The 23,465-nt window shown below is 36.9% G+C and overlaps 1 pseudogene; it reads left to right on the forward strand.

Moving 5' to 3' along the window:
• Positions 1–20,463: 20,463 nt before the first annotated feature.
• Positions 20,464–20,562, forward strand: LOC132287411 (small nucleolar RNA R71; annotated as a pseudogene).
• The last annotated feature ends 2,903 nt before the right edge of the window (positions 20,563–23,465 follow it).

Below are 23,465 nucleotides of genomic sequence, written 5' to 3' on the forward strand. Positions count from 1 at the left end.
CCTTGCTAGGAGAACACCCTTCTCCTAGGCTTCTTTTAGGTCACACCAACCCTTATAAGTTTGTAGAAAATATTGTAATTGAAATACAAGATTGAATCTCTCTCAAGATAGATATACAAGTGCAAGCTCACAAGAAATATCTCTCAAAGATTGATGTACAAACTTTAGCTCTCAACTAGAGTATATAAGAATATAAGTGAAGCTCAAACTCTATAAATGATATGACTGAGAGAAGATGATATAAGTGAAGAATGTAAGCTTTTATAATCTCTCAAGTGAATAATAAAGCACAAACTCTATAAGGATTCAAATAAGAGCAAAAGCCCTTTGAATGCTTGATTGAATCTCTCAAAATAGAATAAGCGTGAAATGAGAGAGAAGAAGAGAAGATATGAGAACAACAGCTCTCTTTGATGCAATATAATGTCTCTCAACAATGGTAGTTTATTTAGCATGCTAGCCCTCTGTATTTATAGAATTTTGAGACTCAATATAGCTGTTACAGGTTGTTGGGAAACATTTAATGAAAATAATTCCGTTGCAATTCAAAACCCAGAAAGAGCCTGCTCTTAAAACAAGTGAGCCGTCTCTTTGTTCATTTATTCCTTAGAAAGAGCCGTCTCTTGTAAACAAGTGATCCGTCTCTTTATTACCTTGAAGTAAGCTTTCTAATGCCACTAGCCTTGCTCAAAAATTCTAAACACAGAAATGGTTATGGCCATTTTAGTGCAACCTGGTCAGAATGTTCGCAGAGCAGAATCAGTCATCTTGTGATGGTTATATCTCTCTCAATTCAAATCCTTTTTAGGTGAAATTTGAGTCTAAACTCAAGGGCTCGAAGTCATCTTTCCAATGCCACTGGCCTTGTGTAAAAATTCCAACTACACAAATAGTTATAGCAGTTTTAGTGCAAGCTGGTCTGAAATTTTCTAAGCTGAAAATAGCTTCTTTTGAGATATCCATCTTTCTAGCACCTAGGACTTTGATGAATGATTCAATTAAGTTCAAGGCCTATTTCTAAGAGTCTTGGGACATATGAAGATGATAAATTTCAAGTGCATTGTGTCCAAGAGTTATTTACCAAATTTTGGCAACAAAGGCTTTAAAGATGAAAAATTAATTCAATGCCTTTTCCTTTTCTTTTTAGAGACCAAAATAAATATAATGATTAATGTGCATGGTCCTAGAATTTCTAGCTTAAAAAATGAGTTCTTTCAAAGCTTATCAAACTTTAACTAACTCTTTCTTAGCAAAGATTTCATATGACAATATATATATAAATGAAGTTCCTAGTCTATTGCTAATGGTCATAGGAGCATATGAATGATATATGATATGCATGGTCCTATAATTTTGAGCTTCAAAAAATATTCAAATGTACTTTGACATTGAATCTTAAGCTCTCACCATCCTATCTACCCTTTTCTTCATTCTTTGACCATGATCGTTTAGGCTTGATGAAGACTTGCTTTCTTTCTTTGAAATGCTTTGTGTGATCTTTGAAGTCCAAGTTACCTTTGGACATTGCATTTTGTTCCTTGCAACTTCATGTCTTCATTGTATCCATTTCTTTCCTTTATGTGATCTTGAGTAATGGAATACTTTGAATGATCTTTGGTGCTTCATTGAAGTCATTCTTTGAATGTGAATAATCTATATAACACTCAATGTAAACATTAGTCCTTAAACACCATTAATGGTTTGTTATCATCAAAACACCTACATTGTCATTGGATGAAATCCTTAAGGTCAACAATCTCTACACTAGTTTTTCTATATTAACTGCATGTCTATGTGTGGTTGATTGAAAATCTAGTGATGGCTAAGCATGGGGTTTCATTGAATGGGTTTGTCAATTAATTTGATGGTTTATACTTATGCTTGATGGGTTGTTCTACAATTTAATTCATGCTTATAGGTAGGTAGACAATCTATGCTTGCTTAGATATTCCATGGCTTATTATTGCAAATTCCATGATTCTCTAGATTGATGTGTGCTATAATTGTTGCTACTTAGATTGGTCATGCTTAAAATTGATGGGTTGTGCTACACTTAGTTTAGGTAGACAATTCATACATAAATTAGATGGTCCATGCTTAATATTGCAATTGGTAGTCGTATTTTGTTCACAATAATGTATTCCCCATTAATGGAAAGTAAGTTGTTAATTATATGAGCTTAGTGATGATTCCAACACCCTAAGACCTCTCTTCATATCTCTTAAATCCCTATCCAACTTAGTTTATTTTAATTGCATTTTAATTTCCTTACATCTTAGTTTAATCAACCAATCTCTCTCTTTGCAATCATTTAGTACATTAAAGTTGAAGTTAAATTCCAACACGTATAATCCCTTGGGACGATCCCTACACACTCTTGCTACGTTAGTAGTAGTGTTGGTAGTGGTTTTTATAAATTTAAATTTTACCTAAAAGGCTTTTCTTGAACCACACATTCACTACATCAATTTTGGCGTTCACGAGCGGCCGTCGTCAAATTAAACTACTACATTATAAATTTAATATTCGTGGTGCGTCGTCAAGAATTCGATCGATCTAACTTCAAAGTTCGATCGATCTAATGACTCAACACTTAGAAAAATTTTGAGCCTGCATCAACCTACATATTTCACCTCTCTGTCTGATCGATCGAAACATTCCAAGATCGATCAAGAAGTCCTTCGACCGATCCAACTTTCAAGTTCGATCGATCTTCAAGTTCCAACACTTAGCTAATTTTTTGGGCCAAAAACCTGCATATTTTTGCTCTCTGTCTGATCGATCGAACTCTTGTTCTGATTGATCTCAATTCTCCATTTCATTGTTTGACTTTGTTTTGACTTTTCAAATTTCAAAAATCTAAAAATATTTTCATTTTCATTTTATTTTATTTTGTTTATTCAAAGATTTTATATATATATATATATTCCAAAAATACTTTGTGAAGAGATCATCAAAAGTTCGATCGATCTAAGATTCTAGTTCCATCGATCGAACTTATGAGCTACAGTTTTTAAATAGAGGATAAGATCTCATTCTCCCCCATTTCCAAACCCTAGTTCCTACGCCACCGTAACCTCGCCCATCTCCGGTGAGATCTCCATAGTGAACCAGGTGTCGATCTCTCCCTCTTCTTGGATCTTCTTCCTCTTCACATTTCATCTCTCCATATCTCCTCTCTTTGCTTCAAGGTAAGATCCGAGACCTCATTATTGATTTCACACCTCGATTTGTTAAGAGTATGCTTTAAGTGTTTGATTCGTTCCCCTATTCATGATAATTGTTGGCCATGGATGAAGTTTTAAGCTTTTCATGTTTATATATCCATTTTTGTCTTTATGCCATATCCATTGTAATGAGTTACTTTGATTTTGGGAGTGTGAGCCATTCTAGGTGATTGTGATTGATGATTGTTGTGGTGATGGGCCCACGAACATGATTGTGTGGGTCCCGTGCTCTCACAATCACAGATCTGTGACTTCTCGTTTTTCACAGAACACAGTTCGATCGATCGAACTTATGTCTCAGATCGATCAAAGTTGTGAGATCGATCTCACTAATCTTCGATCGATCCAACTTTTGTGATCGATCTCACTTCTTTTTCTGATCGATCGACTTTCACAGATCTCATACACACACTTCATTCATCTTGTATTCACTACATGCTATCATATCTATGCCCAATACCAGTGATATTCCACATTGGATGCATTTCATACTTATATTGCTTGGCATACTTCACATCCTATCACTTGCATAGATTTATGCCATATATGTTTTGTCTATCCTATTTGACAAACATGTTTCTATTGTGCCTTCAATTCATTATTCTAGCACTTAATCCCATTGCAAGATTTCCTTTTTGCAGACCATGACTAAGAATGACAGTTCTTCCACTTCAGCCACACCTGAGGCTCATGATCAGATATGTCACTTAGAGGAGCACCTTCAGAGTCTGGAGGATATGCTGGTTGCCCTTAGAGCTGACATTAGAACCCTTCGTCTGAATATGATGGCTGCCGTTCGAGCTGACATTTCTCGCCTCCGTACGGAGATCTTGACTACCATTGATGACTTAGCCAGGGAGATCCGCGGAGCTCCCTCTGCCTGAGACTCCCAGTCTCTTTATCTTTTTATGCTCTATATCTATGTTATGTGTCTGCTACAATTGTGATACTATTATTTTTGCAGCTGGGTCTGTCGGCTTTGACATTGGATGTATTACCCTTTATTATTGTTTTTCTCTATGATGGATGTCGTATATTTTTATTGATACATCTGTCCTTTTAATTCCATTTGGTGTTTTTCAGTGACTTCAGTGAGAGAGTCCAACCCAATTTTCAGGATCACCCTTATACCTCTCTCATTTCTTTATCTGTTTATCCCATTTACACTTGCATGTCCACTGTGCACTGATTATCCCATGTTGTTATCTGATAAGTTTATCCAAGTGCCAATTTTCAGGACCACAGTTCATCCCAAGTTTGGGGGGGCCATGCCACCCACTTCGGATACTTCAGTCCCGATCATTCTTGCTTAGTTGCACTGGTATACTCTTTCCTTTGTTCTCTTTACACATTGAGGACATTGTGCCATTTAAGTTTGGGGGGAATGGTACTTTGTAGTGTTTGTTATAAATTCAAAATCTTGAGCATGACTTGTGTATTTAAGGTATATTTCTATGATTGGTCCATATCTAGCTATGATTTTGATCTTTTGAGGACTATATTGCTTAAAATTTAAAAATTGCTTGACTTGAGAGTCCAATACTCCTTGTATGCCTTATGGATGCCATTTAGGAGTAAATTTTTCGAAAGATTGATATCTTGCTTGCGCTTATGGTCCACATCATCTTGATTTTGTGATTACTTTGAGATTCACTCTAGGATTCTACACTAGCACAGGCGCACACTAGCATTCATTTGTGGGGTACATGTTTTGTTGATTATTGAATTGATTATATTCCAATTAGACTAGTAGTGCATTGAAAGCTTTCATTCTTGATAAAGGTGGATAATAACCCCTTTTCACTAAGTAGCCGAGATTCTAGTCTAATCAAGCACTGAACTTCTCAAGCCGAAAAATGGAGGGCCTGAACTCTAGGTTAATAATTAAATTCAAAAAAAAAAAAGAAAAAAAAAAAAAAAGAAGAAGAAGTTGCAAAAGCAATAAAAAGTGAGGACTTCTCCCAAAAGGTGAGAAGTGGGAAATGATTAGATGGTTGTTGTCTTGATTTGTAGCCTAGTTGATTTGAGCTTGTAAGTTCGTAGGGGTATTTGAATGCCTAATGCCCTAAAGACGTCTGGTTTGGGAGTCATTGACCTAACGCTCGACCTCATGAATCGCTAGAAAGCTTAATAGATCAACACATTGCACCATACTTCCATCTTTGATCCTATATATATAAATATATATATATATCGAGTGAAAAGAATAAGCGTACCTAGAACAATGAAGCTTTAATAAAAGGTCCAATTTTTGTTTTGATGATCGGTGGTAGATTTGTGTGCTAGTTTAAGGGTAAGGATGTGATTAATTCTTTAGTTGGCTAAGATAGCAACACATTTGATGCTAGTCCACTTAAAAGGATTCCAGAGTTGTTTTGATTTGCATGATCATTTTCTTGATGTGTGGAGGACCATATTTGCTTGCTTAATGTTAAGATTTTGGGAGATTACTTGGAAATGGTTGAAAAATTACATACTTGAGGTAGTTTTCTCCCAATACTTGTTTGCAATATCGGTGCCTCTTTTGAAAGAATGAGCTTAATGTTTGTGGGTACCATTTCTGGAAACCCTCGCAAGACTTCACTCGTCCACTAGGGGTAACCTAGGGGTTTAAAAGGCTTGTTGCATGTGCAATCGTGTTCCCTACGAAAGTGGCGTTATCCATTTATTGTTTTCTAGTTCATAGTTATATAGTTATTCATTTTATTCCTATACTTTCTAGTTCATCGCTAGGGACTAGCAATATTTAAGTTTGGGGGTGTGATGAGCACTGAAAAGTGCGTATTTAAACCCCTTAAGCTTAGGCATTCTAGTACCTTTATTTATCTTACTTTACCGTATTAGATTGATTTCGTATCATTTCTATTTTCAGGCACTTATCCTGAAAATAAGCTAACTCAGCCAAATAAGAGCTTAATTGAAGTAATTCTGGGATTAAACAAAGAAAAGAGCAAAGTAGAGAAAGAATGAAGCAAATAAAGCCAAAGGTGACAAGTAGTAAAGTTCGATCGATCCAAGTTCAAGGTTCGATCGATCGAATAATGATCGATCTCAGCACTTCAAGATAGATCCAAGCCTAGACCAAAAAACATAAAGTCCAAAAGTTCGATCGATCCAACACTATCCTTCGATCGATCGAACACTTTTGTCCTTATTCAAATGATTGATCCTATCCACAGCTATACCACCCACTAACCACTTTTGTCCTTTTCCCATAAATATCTCCCAAAATATCTCGAATTTGTCTTTTTCCAAAAAGCTCAGCCAGTTCGATCGATCCAAGTCCAAGGTTCGATCAATCGAACTTCCTCCAGTGCGAAAAAAGTTAAATTTCCGTCTCGTTGAAAGTTGTCCTTTATCCAATCATTAGAGAATATTGTGTGCACGACCGCAGCTCATTTTGGGTGTCATTTTGACTTATCTATATAATGATAAGGATTGCTTTTTACAAGGGTAGCCAATTTGATTTTCATATCATCTCTTGGAGAGGAAGTTGAGAGGAGGAGGAAGCTAGAGACACCATTGGTGTTCTTCATTAACAAGGAGCAGATTTCAACCATGGAGTTAGCCCTTGAGGGTTGGAGCAACATCACCATGAGTGGTTAGACATCCTCTTAGGGCTTGAGTTAGCCCCAAGCATGCTTTCTCTATCTTAATCTTGTGTATTATTGAGGGATTATTGTTGTAATTAATGTTTTGACATTTTGATATATATAGATCTTGTTTATTCATTGATTTATGTGGTTTAATGCTTTCAATTGATCATTTCATTCTGCCCATATGTCTATGTATGCTAGAATAGATGTTCATATGTTGGCCTGTTTTTCTTAAGTTATTGATGCATGTCTATGTGTATTAATGCTATAGATTTAGAGATTGTCAAAACATTGTGCTTAAAAGAATGCTCTTGTGATTTTCTAGATGGTTCATGCTCATCACTTGGTGGATTATGCCTCTCCCTTAGCTTAGTTAGTTTAATTTCATGTCATTAGTTTAATTGTAGTGTAGTGATAGCATAGTTGTTAGATGAGAGGACAATCTATGCTAGTTGTTTGATGTTCCATACTTTTGAATGCAAGTAGCATATGTCTCTAACCTTGTGGTGTTTTTGGCTTGTGAGCTTAATGAAAGGATTAATGATTTGCTAGATATGTTGTGCTTTTCACATGTTATTTAGACAATATATACTTAATTACTAGATATATTATGTTTTTCACATGTTGATTAGACAATGTATGCTTAATTGGTCACCCTTGCTAATTGAATCAACCAAACACACACACACACCAATATTGCAACACACATTACCCTCATAAGTCACTAGCTAGAAGTGTAGAAAAACATTGCTTGGGGGTGACCTCTAAACCCTAAGATCTCTCTTTCTCTCACTTACTCTTTGTTACATTCAATTACTTAGTTTAATTTAGTTACTCTCTAGTTTAATTAACCAACCAACCATTTGTTTGATCACTCGACCTACTAACCCTAATTACGATTTCACAATCAAGTACGACTCCAATCCCTTGGGACGATCCCTATTCGCCCTAGCTATATTTATAGTGAAAGGTAGTAGTGGCTTCTATAAATGTAAAACTTTTGGCCCTCGCCTTAAAATTCACACTCTTAAGCTCGTGGTGCAGTGACACACCATAGTTTTTGGCGCCGTTGCCGGGGATTAGGCAACGTCGTATTTGTGGAATCAATTAGGAATTAGTACTATTTTGATCGTGTCTTTACTTGTTTTTATTTTTCTTTTAATTACTTATTGTATTTTTTCATCTTTGAGAAGGAGTATTGAGCTAGGAGGCAAACAAAGGAGCCATCAAGTAAAAGAGCTAAGCAAGCAAGGAAAAGTGCTAAAAATAATAAAATAAATTTTTTTTTTGCTAAGCTATGCTTTAAATTTGGAGTTAAAGTGCTAAAGGATCTTTGTGAGACTTTCTTACTCAATCCCTTTGTTAAATCGTCGGCCCACGTGGAGGCTAGTTTTTAATTTCTTAGATAAATCGTGAGCCCGAGTGGAGGCAATTTACTTTTCTTTGCATTGTTATCAAAGCATGGGAGTATGGGAACATTGTATGTGGAGGAAGCTTGTTGATTGTTGGTTTGTTGCGAAGGAGGAGTGCTTGCTTGTTTTGTGGTAATTTGTGTGTCATTTGTAGTCTTGCATAGACCTTGTCCTGTCATACATTCTAGGCATTCACATGGAAAATCTTGAGGGTAATCTTGGCTACTTAAGCCCACGCTTCATGCAAAACCTACCTCTTAATCAACATGACCCCGGAATGCAAGCCCCAATTCTTCTAATGGTTCTTCGTGATCATTATAATCTTCATGCATACCATGCACCTACTTGCATTGTGTTGCCTAATTTTAAGGCTAATCAATATGAAATCAAGCCTGAGACCATTCAAATGTGTCCACTCTTTTATGGCTTGGATAAAAAGAAACCATATAGGCATCTTAATGAATTTCTTGAATTATGTTCCGCTGTGAGGTATATGGATGTCCCGGAGGAAGTTCTTAAATTACTCCTCTTCCCTTTCACACTTAAAAATAAGGCAAAGCATTGTTCAATACTTTAGGGGTGAGTTCAATAACATCTTGGGCACAAATGCAAAATGAGTTTTTAAAAAAAATTTACCCCGTAAGTTTGACCAATGTAATGTGTGCTACAATTAGATAATTTTCTCAAAGAGAAGGAGAGTTGTTGCATGAGGCTTGGGAGAGATTGAATGACTTGCTAAGAAAGTGTCCACACCATGGTATTCCAAAATGGCAAGTTGTCCAATACTTCTATCAAAGCCTATCCGACATGCAAAAGGACATAGCTGATACCTTATATGGAGGTTCATATTTTGGAAAACATGAAGATGACATTTGGCACCTCTTTGAAAAAATGAGTGAAAATTCTTTGCACAAATATTACACTTCTCGGCTTGATCATGGTTTTACTAAAAAGGAGAAAAGTGTAACAGTGTGTCAAATTGAAAATTCAAGGGAAATTGTAGCCGAGGTTAAAAATCTTTCTCAAAAACTTGATCAATTTTTGTTGAATCAAAAACCGGCTACCAGTGTGTCTCCTTTTCATCATACAACTCTTCTTTGTGAGCCTTGCATGACATGTTCAAGTGTTTTACATACTACTTTTAATTGTCCCCATGGACATGTTGTTAATGAACATTTTGAACAAGTTAATGCCACATTTGCTCACCCTTATTTAAAAGCATATGTTCCATTGTGGAATGAAAGCCCTTATCAAGCTAAAAATCTTCAAAGAAAATACATTCCACCTCATAAAAGAAATGGACATTCTCAAGGGTTTGTTTCTTCTTCTTTCCATCATCAAAGAATGAATGACTTCTCACATCCTCAAATGTATGATTCCCAAGTTGGCTTTCATTATCCTCAAGCACTTTCTAGTAATTTCACATTTGAGGACAAGGTTTTGATGGCTTTGGGTAGCTTAGAAAAGGATACCAACTTGTTGCGTTCCCACTCTCAATCTATATCAAAGCTTGAATCCCAAATTGGGACCATAGCTAATGCATTAAATGCAAGAGAAATTAGGAAGTTGCCTAATCAACCCAAGAGGAATCCAAAGGCCCAATTTTGTGTGGAAGCAAACCCTACATCGGGGTATTTTTCCCAAGCTCAAGCACAAGCCATCACTACCTTGAGAAGTGGTAAGCAAGTGGACAATAGGGTTGAGCTACCAAAGGAAGATAGTGAATCGAAGCAACCTAAAGTTGTCACCCATCCAATTTCCAATTCCATTCCTACTCCTTTAAATGAAAATGTTCATAACCGGAATTCTCAATCTTCTCCATCATCCTCTCAAATTACAAAGTCTTGTGAGCCAAAAGCTCCATTCTCTTATGCTCTAAAAGAAACTTCGCCTCATGGGAGGCAAGACGGGAAAGCACATGATATGATGGAAATTTTTAAGTAAGTCAATATCAATCTTCCTCTTTTGGATGCCATTAAGCAAATCCACCTTATACAAAATTCTTGAAAGATCTTTGCACACAAAAGAGGAAGAGCAAGGGACCAAGCCCTAAAAAAGTGTTCCTCATGGAGAAAGTGAGCTCCATTCTTCAACAAAACACTCCACTTAAGTTCAAAGATACCAGTGCTCCGACTATTTCTTGTGTAATTAGAACTCATGAAATTCGTAGAGCTCTTCTTGACTTAGGTGCAAGTGTCAATTTGATGCCTTACTCTGTATATGTCCAATTAGGGTTGAATGAATTGAAGCTAACCTCGGTGGTGCTTCAAATGGCCGATCGATCCGTCAAAACACCTAGGGGCATGGTTGAGGACATTCTTATCAAGGTAGATAAATTCTACTATCTGGTTGATTTCGTAGTTCTTGATACCGAACCGGTTGCTAATCCCTCTAACCACATCCCCAATCATCTTGGGAAGACCATTCCTTACCACCGTAAATGCAACAATTAATTGTAGATTCGGGATTATAGACCTCTCTTTTGGCAATATGATGATCAAACTTAATGTTTTCCATGCAAGTCGACATCCCATGGATGAAGATGAGTGTTGCCTTGTAGATGTGTTAGATGAGGTTGTTGAGGAATCGATTCCAACGATGCTAATGAAATAACCAATTGAGGATAGTCTTTTATCTCTTTTATCCGATGATCCTCTAGCCTCTTGCCTTCTTGAAATGTATGGAAGTTGTGGATTTGATGATGAAAATTCAGTGAATGAAGTAAGCAATCTCATGGAATCTGTTGCAAGCTTAGATTTTCCATCTTGGAAAACTCCAATAGAACCTCTTCCTCCACTCTCTAGCACTCCACCGGTCTCATCTTTAGTCTCTCTACCAATTCTTGAGTTTAAAACTCTACCTTCCAATCTCAAGTATGCATTCTTAGGACCGAAAGAGACTCTTCCAGTTATCATTTCTTCAAGTCTTGAAAAAGACCAAGAAGATGCTCTCTTAAGTATGCTTAAAGAAAATAAGGAAGCCATAGTTAGGAGTGTGGCGGATCTTAAGGGAATTGACCCCTCTATTTGTATGCATCGCATACTTATGGAAGATGATGTAAAACCCTTTAGGGATGCCCAAAGGAGACTTAATCCAAACATGAAGGAAGTAGTTAAGAAGGAAGTTGTCAAACTCTTGGATGCCGGAATCATTTACTCAATCTCCGATAGCAAATGGGTGAGTCCAACTCAAGTAGTTCCCAAAAAATCAGGGATTACGGTGGTTGAGAATACAAAGGGTGAGGAAATCTCTAAGCGTACTGCCAATTCATGGCGTGTATGCATTGATTACAGCAAATTGAATGCCGGCACTAGAAAGGATCACTTCCCTTTGCCATTCATTGATCAAATTCTAGAGAGATTGGTCAGGCAACAATATTATTGCTTCCTTGATGGCTATTCGGGGTACAATCAAGTAGCCCTCTACCCATTAGACCAAGAGAAAACCACCTTTATATGTCCATTTGGCACATTTGCTTATAGACGGATGCCTTTTGGTTTGTGCAATGCACCCACCACATTCCAAAGGTGTATGATGTCAATTTTCTCGGATATTGTGGAAGAGTATCTAGAGGTCTTCATGGATGATTTTTCTATTTTTGGGTCCTCATTTGATGCATGCCTCAAAAACTTAGATCTAGTGTTCAAGAGATGTCGTGAAACTAACCTTGTACTTAGCTGGAAAAAGAGTCATTTCATGGTTCAAGAGGGTATTGTTTTGGGTCACGTTATCTCGAGGAGAGGAATAGAGGTTGATAAAGCGAAGGTCGAGCTTATTTCTGAATTGCCGCCACCTTCAACGGTGAGAGAAATTCGCTCATTTCTATGTCATGCTGGTTTTTACCACCGTTTTATCAAAGACTTTAGCAAAATTGCTCGACCCTTGTGCAATTTTCTTGCCAAGGAAACTTCTTTCGTCTTTGACCAAGCATGCCTAGACACTTTTCATAAATTACGTGAATTATTATCATCTGCTCCTATCATGCAACCTCCCAATTGGTCATTGCCATTTGAAATCATATGTGATACTTCTGATTATGGGGACAGTTTTGGGATAAAGAGTGGGAAAGCTTCCTTGTACCATCTACTATGCAAGTAAAACTTTCTAAAAAAATTCTCCACATCATCCTATTTTACATATTCGCTATTTTAGAATATATACTTTTGTAAAATTTTAAAATATATACTTGCATTGTTTAAAATATATACTTTTGTAAAATTTTTAAGGGGTTTAAGTAAATTGGTTCATTTGATGGGTTGAAGAAAGTAAAAAGCAAAAAATTCTAAAAATTGCTAAGCTAAGCTATCAAAAACTACGGTGTGTAGCCGTACAACGAGCTTAAGAGTGTGAATTTTAAGGCGAGGGCTAAGAGTTTTACATTTATAGAACCCACTACTACCTTTTACTATAAATATAGCTAAGGCGAGTAGGGATCGTCCCAAGGAATTGGAGTCGCACTTGATTGTGAAATCGCAATTAGGGTTAGTAGGTCGAGTGATCAAACAAATGGTTGGTTGGTTAATTAAACTAGAGAGTAACTAAATTAAACTAAGTAATTGAATGTAACAAAGAGTAAGTAAGAGAGAGAGAGATCTTAGGGTTTAGAGGTCACCACCAAGCAATGCTTTTCTACACTTCTAGCTAGTGACTAATGAGGGTAATGTGTGTTGCAATATTGGTGTGTGTGTGTGTTTGGTTGATTCAATTAGCAAGGGTGACCAATTAAGCATACATTGTCTAATCAACATGTGAAAAGCACAATATATCTAGCAATTAAGTATATATTGTCTAAATAGCATGTAAAAAGCACAACATATCTAGCAAGTCATTAATCATTTCATTAAGCTTATAAGCCAAAAACACCACAAGATAAGAGATATATGCTACTTGCATTCAAAAGTATGAAACATCAAACAACTAGCATGGATTGTCCTCTCATCTAACAACTATGCTATCACTACACTACAATTAAACTAATGACATGAAATTAAACTAACTAAGCTAAAGGAGAGGCATAATCCACCAAGTGATGAGCATGGACCATCTAGAAAATCACAAGAGCATTCTTTTAAGCACAATGTTTTGGCAATCTATAAATCTATAGCATTAATACACATAGACATCCATCAATAACTTAAGAAAAACAGGCCAACACATGAATATCTATTCTAGCATATATAGACATATGGATAGAATGAAATGATCAATTGGAAGCATTAAATCAGATAAATCATTGAGTAAACAAGATCTATATATATCAAAATGTCAAAACATTAATTACAACACTAATCTCTCAATAATACACAAGATTAAGATAGAGAAAGTATGCTTGGGGCTAACTCTAGCCCCAAGAGGATGTCTAGCCACTCATGGTGATGTTGCTCTAACCTTCAAGGGTTAACTCCATGGTTGAAATCTGCTCCTTGTTGATGAAGAACTCCAATGGTGTCTCTAGCTTCCTCCTTCTCTCAACTTCCTCTCCAAGAGATGATATGAAAATCAAATTGGCTCCCCTTGTAAAAAGCAATCCTTATCCTTATATAGGTAGGTCAAAATGACATCCAAAATGAGCTGGGGTCGTGCACACAATATTCCCTAATGATTGGATAAAGGACAACTTTCAATGAGATGGAAATTTAACTTTTTCGCACTGGAGGAAGTTCGATCGATCGAACCTTGGACTTGGATCGATCGAACTGGCTGAGATCCATCGAACTTAGGCTGGATCGATCCAACTGGCTGAGCTTTTTGGAAAAAGTCAAATTCGAGATATTTTGGGAGATATTTATGGGAAAAGGACAAAAGTGGTTAGTGGGTGGTACAGCTGTGGATAGGATCAATCATTTAAATAAGGACAAAAATGTTCGATCGATCGAAGGATAGTGTTGGATCGATCAAACTTTTGGACCTTATGCTTTTGGGTCTAGGCATGGATCTATCTTGAAGTGCTGAGATCGATCATTGTTCAATCGATAGAACTTTGAACTTGGATCGATCGAACTTTGCTGCTTGTCACCTTTGGCTTCATTTGCTTCTTTCTTTCTCCACTTTACTCTTTAGTTTGTTTAATCCCAGAATTGCTTCAATTAAGCTCTTATTTGGCTGAGTTAGCTTATTTTCGGGATAAGTGCCTGAAAATGGAAATAATACGAAATCAATCTAAAATGGCAAAGTAAGATAGATAAAGGTACTAGAATGCCTAAGCTTAAGGGGTTTAAATACGCACTTTTCAGCGCTCATCATACCCCCAAACTTAAATATTGCTAGTCCCTAGCAATGAACTAGAAAGTAAAGGAATGAAATGAACAACTATACAATTATGAACTAGAAAACAATAAATAGATAACACCAATTTCATAGGGAATACGATTGCACTTAACACATACAACAAGCCTTTTAGACCCCTAGGTTACCCCTAGGGGACGAGTGAAGTCTCATGAGGGTTTCCAGATATGGTACCCACAAACATTAAGCTCATTCTTTCAAAAGAGGCACCAATATTGCAAACAAGCATTGGGAGAAAACTAGCTCAAGTATGCAATTTTTCAACCCTTTCCAAACAATCTCCCAAAATCTCAACATCAAGCAAACAAATATGGTCCTCCAGACATCAAGAAAATTATCATGCAAATCAAAACAACTTTAGAATCCTAATGAGTGGACCGGCATCAAATGTGTTGCTATCTTAGCTAACTAAAGAATTAATCAAATCCTTACCCTTAAACTAGCACACAAATCTAGTACCGATCATCAAGACAAAAAGTGGACCTTTTATTAAAGCTTCATTGTTCTAGGTGCGCTTATTCTTTTCACTTGATATTATATATATATATATATATATATATATATAGGATCAAATATGGAAGTATGGTGCAATGTGTTGATCTATTAAGCTTTCTAGCGATTCATGAGGTCGAGTGTTAGGTCAATGACTCCCAAACCAGACGACTTTAGGGCATTAGGCATTCAAATTACCCCTACAGACTTACAAGCTCAAATCAACTAGGCTACAAATCAAGACAACAGCCATCTAATCATTTCCCACTTCTCACCTTTTGGGAGAAGTCCTCACTTTTTATTGCTTTTGCAACTTCTCCTTTTTTTTTTTTTTTTTTTTTTTGAATTCAATTATTAACCTAAAGTTTGGGACCTCCACCTTTCGGCGCAAGAAGTTCAGTGCTTGATGTGGCTAGAATCCCGGCTACTTAGTGAAAAGGGGTTGTTGTCCACCTTTATCAAGAATGAAAGCTTTCAATGCACTACTAGTCCAATTGGGATATAACCAATTCAATAATCAACAAAGCATGTACCCCACAAATGAATGCCAGTGTGCGCCGGTGCTAGTGTAGAATCTTAGAGTGAATCTCAAAGTAATCACAAAATTAAGATGATGTGGACCACAAGTGTAAGCAAGATATCAATATTTCGAAAAATTTACTCCTAAATGGCATCCATGAGGCATACAAGGAGTATTGGACCCTCAAGTCAAGCAATTTTTAAATTTTAACCAATATAGTCCTCAAAAGATCAAAATCATAGCTAGATATGGACCAATCATAGAAATATCCCTTAAATATACAAGTCAAGCTCAAGATTTTGAATTTATAACAAACACTGTAAAGCACCATCCCCCCAAACTTAAATGGCACAATGTCCTCAATGTGCAAAAAGAACAAAGGAAAAAGTATACCAGTGTAACTAAGGAAGAATGATCGGGACTAAAGTATCCGAAGTGGGTGGCATGGCCCCCCTAAACTTGGGATGAACTGTGGTCCTGAAAATTGGCACTTGGATAAACTTATCAGATAACAACATGGGATAATCAGTGCACAATGGACATGCAAGTGTAAATGGGATAAACAGATAAAGAAATGAGAGTGGTCTAAGGGTGGTCCTGAAAATTGGTTAGGACTCTCTCACTGAAGTCACTGAGATACACCTGATGGAATTAAAAGGACAGATATATCAATTAAAACATACGACATCCATCATAGAGAAAAATAATTATAAAGGGTAATACATTCAGTGTCAAAGCCGACAGACCCGGCTGCAAAAATAATAGTATCACAAGTGTAGCAGACACATAACATAGATAGAGAGCATAAAAAGATAAAGAGACTACGAGTCTCAGGCAGAGGGAGCTTCGCGGATCTCCCTAGCTAAGTCATCAATGGCAGTCAAGATCTCCGTACGGAGGCAAGAAATGTCAGCTCGAATGGCAACCATCATATTCAGACGAAGGGTACTAATGTCAGCTCTAAGGGCAACCAGTATATCCTCCAGAGTCTGAAGGTGCTCCTCTAAGCGACATATCTGATCATGAGCCTTAAGTGTGGCTAAAGTGGAAGAACTGTCATTCTTAGTCATGGTCTGCAAAAAGGAAATCTAGTAATGGGATTAAGTGCTAGAATAATGAATTGAAGGCACAATAGAAACATGTTTGTCAAATAGGATATAGAAAGCATATATGACATAAATCTATGCAAGTGATAGGATGTGAAGTATACTGAGCAATATAAGTATGAAATGTATCCAATGTGGAATATCACAAGTATTGGGCATAGATATGATAGCATGTAGTGAATACAAGATGAATGAAGTGTGTGTATGAGATTTGTGAAAGTCGATCGATCAGAAAAAGAAGTTAGATCGATCGAAGATTAGTGAGATTGATCTCACAACTTCGATCAATCTCAGACACAAGTTCGATCGATCGATCTGTGTTCTGTTAAAAACGAGAAGTCACAGATCTGTGACTATGGGAGCACGGGACCCACACAAACATGTTCGTGGGCCCATCACCACAACAATCATCAATCACAATCACCTAGAATGGCTCACACTCCCAAAAATCAAAGTAACTCATTACAATGGATATGGCATAAAGACGAAAATGGACATATAAACATGAAAAGCTTAAAACTTCATCCATGGCCAACAATCATCATGAATAGGGGAACGGATCAAACACTTAAAGCATACTCTTAACAAATCGAGGTGTGAAATCAATAATGAGGTCTCAGATCTTACCTTGAAGCAAACAGAGGAGAGGTAGAGAGATGAAATGTGAAGATGAAGAAGATCCGAGAAGAGGGAGAGATCGACACTTGGTTCACTATGGAGATCTCATCGGAGATGGAGGAGATGGGCGAGGTTACGGCGGCGTAGGAACTAGGGTTTGGAAATAGGGGAGAATGAGATCTTATCCTCTATTTAAAAATTGTCGCTCATAAGTTCGATCGATGGAACTAGAATCTTAGATCGATCGAACTTTTGATGATCTCTTCACAAAGTATTTTTGGAATATATATATATATATATATATATATATATATATATATATATATATATATAATCTTTGAATAAACAAAATAAAATAAAATAAAAATGAAAATATTTTTGGATTTTTGAAATTTGAAAAGTCAAAACAAAGTCAAACAATGAAATGGAGAATTGAGATCGATCAGAACAAGAGTTCGATCGATCAGATAGAGAGCAAAAATATGCAGGTTTTTGGCCCAAAAAATTGGCTAAGTGTTGGAACTTGAAGATTGATCGAACTTGAAAGTTGGATCGGTCAAAGGACTTCTTGATCGATCTTGGAATGTTTTGATCGATCAGACAGAGAGGTGAAATATGCAGGTTGATGTAGGCTCAAAATTTTTCTATGTGTTAAGTCATGAGATCGATCGAACTTTGAAGTTGGATCGATCGAAGGTCTCATGATCGATCTAAGAGTCGGTTTGAATGATGGGACAGAGAGGTGATTTGGATGCAAGTTTTTGCAGGTCAAAATTTTTTATAAGTGTTGGATGCAGAAAGGAGTTCGATCGATCGAACTCAGGTTTGAGATCGATTGAACTATGCAGAATGCTCAATAATGACATGAAAGCTCATGCAATCCTCACCAAAAACAAGTATCTGAACTCTGCAAGAAATGAAATGAAAGATAGAAATGGGGGAGGAATAGGGTTTTGACACCTTACGAAATATCTTTGCTAGTCTTTAACGTCTCTAGCAAGACATTGGGCTCTTGTAGCCTGGATCAAAGATCTTATAATGCATCCCCTCCTTCTTGGGGTGATAGATGCTTTGGTCTCCACCAAACAAATGGTTCTTTGAAGAACTTGTTGGATTAAGCTCAAAAGAAACCTTTGGTCCCTTATCTTTGCAATCACAACCTTTGGGCTTCCATGCCCTTTCAAAGCAAGAATTTGAAACTAGATTTTGAGAATGCAAGGTTGAAGATGATCCTTTGGAAGTTTTGGTTTTACACAAAAGCTCATTTCCTTGACATTGAAGATCATGACATTTATCTACAACATTAACTTCTCCTTCATATTTGTCAAATGAATTGGGCATGGGATTAAAGATATTCAACTTTACCTTAATGTGGCCAAATGAGATCTTGATTATTCTCGTCCTACAATTGATGTTGGCATTAGCGGTTGCCAAGAAAGGATGGCCAAGGATAACGGGAATTTGGCTCTTAGGATTGGGGACCGGTTATGTATCTATGACAACAAAATCAACCGGGAAGAAGAATTTGCTAATCTTAATCAAAACATCCTCAATTATACCCCTAGGCTTCTTAATGGATCAGTCGGCAAGTTGCAAAACTACCGACGTCGGTTTCAATTCACCTAGGCCCAATTTGACATAAACCGAGTATGGAAGAAGGTTAACACTTGCTCCTAAGTCAAGAAGCGCTCGATTAATGATATGATCACTAATAATGCATGATGTAGTGGGTGAACCAGGGTCCTTAAACTTTGGAAGAATGTTATGTTGCAAAATTGAGCTTACTTGCTCGGTCAAAATCACTTTTCTTAGTGCTTGGCTCTTGTTCTTCCGCTTTTGGGTGCACAAGTCTTTCAAGAATTTGGCATAAGCCGGAATTTGCTTGATTGCATCCAATAGTGGAAGATTAACTTTCACTTGCCTAAACATTTCCATGATTTCATTGGTTTTTGCCTTTTGCTTGTTTTTTGAAATGGATCATTTTAAGGCATCCGGAAATGGAACTTTTGGTTCAAACACTTTATCAAAATTTTCTTTTGAACTCTCTTCAACACAAGAAGTTTTCAAATCATTTTTCAACAAAACCTTTTCAATATCATTTTTCAAATTTTCTTTTTCAAAAACATCTTTCAAAACTTTCTCATTTACAAGATCATGTATATACAATGAAGGAGGAATAGGATGTGAAATGGGACGGGTGACAACTTGAGGTTGCACTGATTCACTCTCTTCATTGGACATTCCAACTTGATTGTCCACAACCTACCACTTCGCAAGGTAGTCACCGCATTAACATGTTCAATGGTGTGGCCTTCCGATGAGGAATGGGTTTCCACAACACATTGTTGCTTAGGTGGGGCATTAATAGGCATCTTTCCCTTCTCTCTTGCATTGAGAGTGCTTGCTATTTGCCCAATTTGGGTTTCTAGCTTTGCAATAGATTGAGAGTGAGAATGAAGCAATTGAGTGTTAGCCTCTGAAGTGCCCAAAGCATTCAAAACTTTCTCTTCAAAAGTGGGACTTCTAGTATTACCTTAGGAAAAAGATTGGTTGGGAAAATGAGAATTAGCAAATTGATTCCCTTGTGATTGATAAGGTCTATAACCTTGGGATCCTTGGTTTTGAAGTGCAGATGGCATGTACTTCCCTTGAAAACCACCTTGGGGAGGGTTTGAGCCCTCTCCTTAGTTTTTCCAAGAGAAATTCGGATGATTTCTCCAACTTAGATTATAGTGAGTACCATAAGGATTGTTCCCTTGGTTCACAAAAGCTGCATTGACTTGTTCATTAGGTTCATTTTGCACTTGTCCGTGAGGACAATGAGAAGTAGAATGAAGAACACTAGAACAAGTCATACATGTTTCATTTTATGCACGATGAGAATGGTTAGGGAAGGAAGATACTTGGTTCGCCGAGTTTTGGTTAATCAAAAATTGATCAAACCTTTAAGATAAAGACTTCATTTCGGCGGCTATTTCATTTGAATGGTCGACTTGATGTAAGCCAACACTCTTCCTACCTTGTGAATTTCTACCATTCTTGGATGATAGTGTTCTATGCAAAGAATTTTCACTCATGCTCTCATAGAGACGCCACATGTCATCCTCATGCCTATCAATGTATGAGCCACTCATGGAAGCATCAACCATACCCTTATAATTGTTCGATAAGTTCTCAAAGAAGTATTGAACTAATTGCCATTTGGGCATGTCATGATGTGGACACTTCCTAAACAATTCATTGAAGCGTTCCTATGCCTCATGAAACGTTTCTCCATCCCCATGTGAAAATTCTCGAATTGAGGTTTTCATGGCATTGGTCTTAGAAACCGGATAGTACTTCTGCAAGAATTCTTATTGCATTTCTGCCCAAGAAATGATTGAAAAAGGCCTAAGATTGTTAAACTAATACTTTGTCTTGTCTTTTAAGGTGAATGGAAAAAGTTTGAGTCTTAAAACCTCTTCCGGCATGTCCGTATATTTTACGGTGGAACATACTTCAAGAAACTCATCCAAATGCTTGTAAGGTTCTTCACTTAGAAGTCCATGATAGTTAGGGAGCATTTGAATGGTTTGTGGCTTAATTTCATAATGATGTGCTCTAAATGGAGGCAATTGGATGCATGTAGGTGCATTATATGCATGAAGATTAAAATGATCATGAAGGACCATTGGAGGAATTGGGGCTTGAATTACGGGGTCATGTTGATTAAGAGGCAGGTTTTGCATGAAGTGTGGGCTTAAGTAGCCAAGATTACCCTCTAGATTTTCCATGTGAATGCCTAGAATGTATGACAGGACAAGGTCTATGCAAGACTACAAATGACACACAAATCACCACAAAACAAGCAAGCACTCCTCCTTCGCAACAAACCAACAATCAACAAGCTTCCTCCACATACAATGTTCCCATATTCCCATGCTTTGATAACAATGCAAAGAAAAGTAAATTGCCTCCACGCGGGTTCATGATTTACCTAAAAAATTAAAAACTAGCCTCCACGTGGGCCGACGATTTAACTAAGGGATTGAGTAAGAAAGTCTCACAAAGGTCCTCTAGCACTTCAACTCCAAATTTAAAGCTTAGCTTAGCAAAAAAAAAATTATTTTATTTATTTTTAGCACTTTTCCTTGCTTGCTTAGCTCCATTACTTGATGGCTCCTTTGCTTGCCTCCCAACTCAATGCTCCTTATCAAAGATGAACAAACACAATAAGTAATTAAAATAAAAATAAAAACAAAGTAAAGACACGATCAAAAGAGTACTAATTCCTAATTGATTCCACAAATACGACGTTGCCTAATCCCTGGCAACGGCGCCAAAAACTATTGTGTGTCGCCGTATCACGAGTTTAAGAGTGTGAATTTTAAGGCGAAGGCCAAGAGTTTTACATTTATAGAAGCCACTAGTACGTTTCACTATAAATATAGTTAGGGCGAGTAGGGATCGTCCAATATAAATATATTGGAGTTGTACTTGATTATGAAATCGCAATTAAGGTTAGTAGGTCGAGTGATTAAACAAATGGTTGGTTGGTTAATTAAACTAGAGAGTAACTAAATTAAACTAAGTAATTGAATGTAACAAAGAGTAAGTGTGAGACAAAGAGATCTTAGGGTTTAGAGGTCACCACCAAGCAATGCTTTTCTACACTTCTAGTTAGTGACTAATGAGGGTAATGTCTGTTGCAATATTGGTGTGTGTGTGTGTTTGGTTGATTCAGTTAGCAAGGGTGACCAATTAAGCATACATTATCTAATCAACATGTGAAAAGCACAATATATCTAGCAATTAAGTATATATTGTCTAAATAGCATGTAAAAAGCACAACATATCTCGCAAGTCATTAATCCTTTCATTAAGCTCACAAGCCAAAAACACCACAAGGTTAGAGACATATGCTACTTACATTCAAAAGTATGGAACATCAAACAACTAGCATGGATTGTCCTCTCATCTAACAACTATGCTATCACTACACTAAAATTAAACTAATGATATGAAATTAAACTAACTAAGCTAAGGGAGAGGCATAATCCACCAAGTGATGAGCATGGACCATTTAGAAAATCACAAGAGCATTCTTTTAAGTACAATGTTTTGACAATCTCTAAATCTATAGCATTAATACACATAGACATGCATCAATAACTTAAGAGAAAAAGGCCAACACATGAACATCTATTCTAGCATACATAGACATATGGATAGAATGAAATGATCAATTGGAAGCATTAACCCACATAAATCATTGAATAAACAAGATCTATATATATCAAAATGTCAAAACATTAATTACAACACTAATCCCTCAATAATACACAAGATTAAGATAGAGAAAACATGCTTGGGGCTAACTCTAGCCCCAAGAGGATGTCTAGCCACTCATGGTGATGTTGCTCCAATCCTCAAGGGCTAACTCTATGGTTGAAATCTGCTCCTTGTCGATGAAGAACTCCAATGGTGTCTCTAGCTTCCTCCTCCTCTCAACTTCCTCTCCAAGAGATGATATGAAAATCAAAATGGCTCCCCTTGTAAAAAGCAATCCTTATCCTTATATCGGTAGGTCAAAATGACATCCAAAATGAGCTGGGGTCGTGCACACAATATTCCATAATGATTGGATAAAGGATAACTTTCAATGAGATGGAAATTTAACTTTTTCGCACTAGAGGAAGTTCGATCCATCGAACCTTGGACTTGGATCGATCGAACTGGCTGAGATCCATCGAATTTAGGCTGGATCGATCCAACTGGCTGAGCTTTTTGGAAAAAGACAAATCCGAGATATTTTGGGAGATATTTATGGGAAAAGGACAAAACTGGTTAGTGGGTGGTACTGCTATGGATAGGATTAATCATTTGAATAAGGACAAAAGTGTTCAATCGATCGATGGATAGTGTTGGATCGATCAAACTTTTAGACTTTATGCCTCTGGGTCTAGGCTTGGATCTATCTTGAAGTGCTGAGATCGATCATTGTTCGATCGATCGAACCTTAAATTTAGATCGATCGAACTTTGCTACTTATCACCTTTGGCTTCATTTGCTTCCTTCTTTCTCCACTTTGCTCTTTTCTTTGTTTAATCCCAGAATTGCTTCAATTAAGCTCTTATTTGGCTGAGTTAGCTTATTTTCGGGATAAGTGCCTAAAAATGGAAATAATACGAAATCAATCTAAAACGGTAAAGTAAGATAGATAAAGATAC

The sequence above is a fragment of the Cornus florida genome, unplaced genomic scaffold (genome assembly GCF_030987335.1).
Source record: "Cornus florida cultivar Cherokee Brave unplaced genomic scaffold, ASM3098733v1 CherokeeBrave_3.0.0_Hap2_Chr11, whole genome shotgun sequence".
Taxonomy (NCBI): Eukaryota; Viridiplantae; Streptophyta; class Magnoliopsida; order Cornales; family Cornaceae; genus Cornus; species Cornus florida.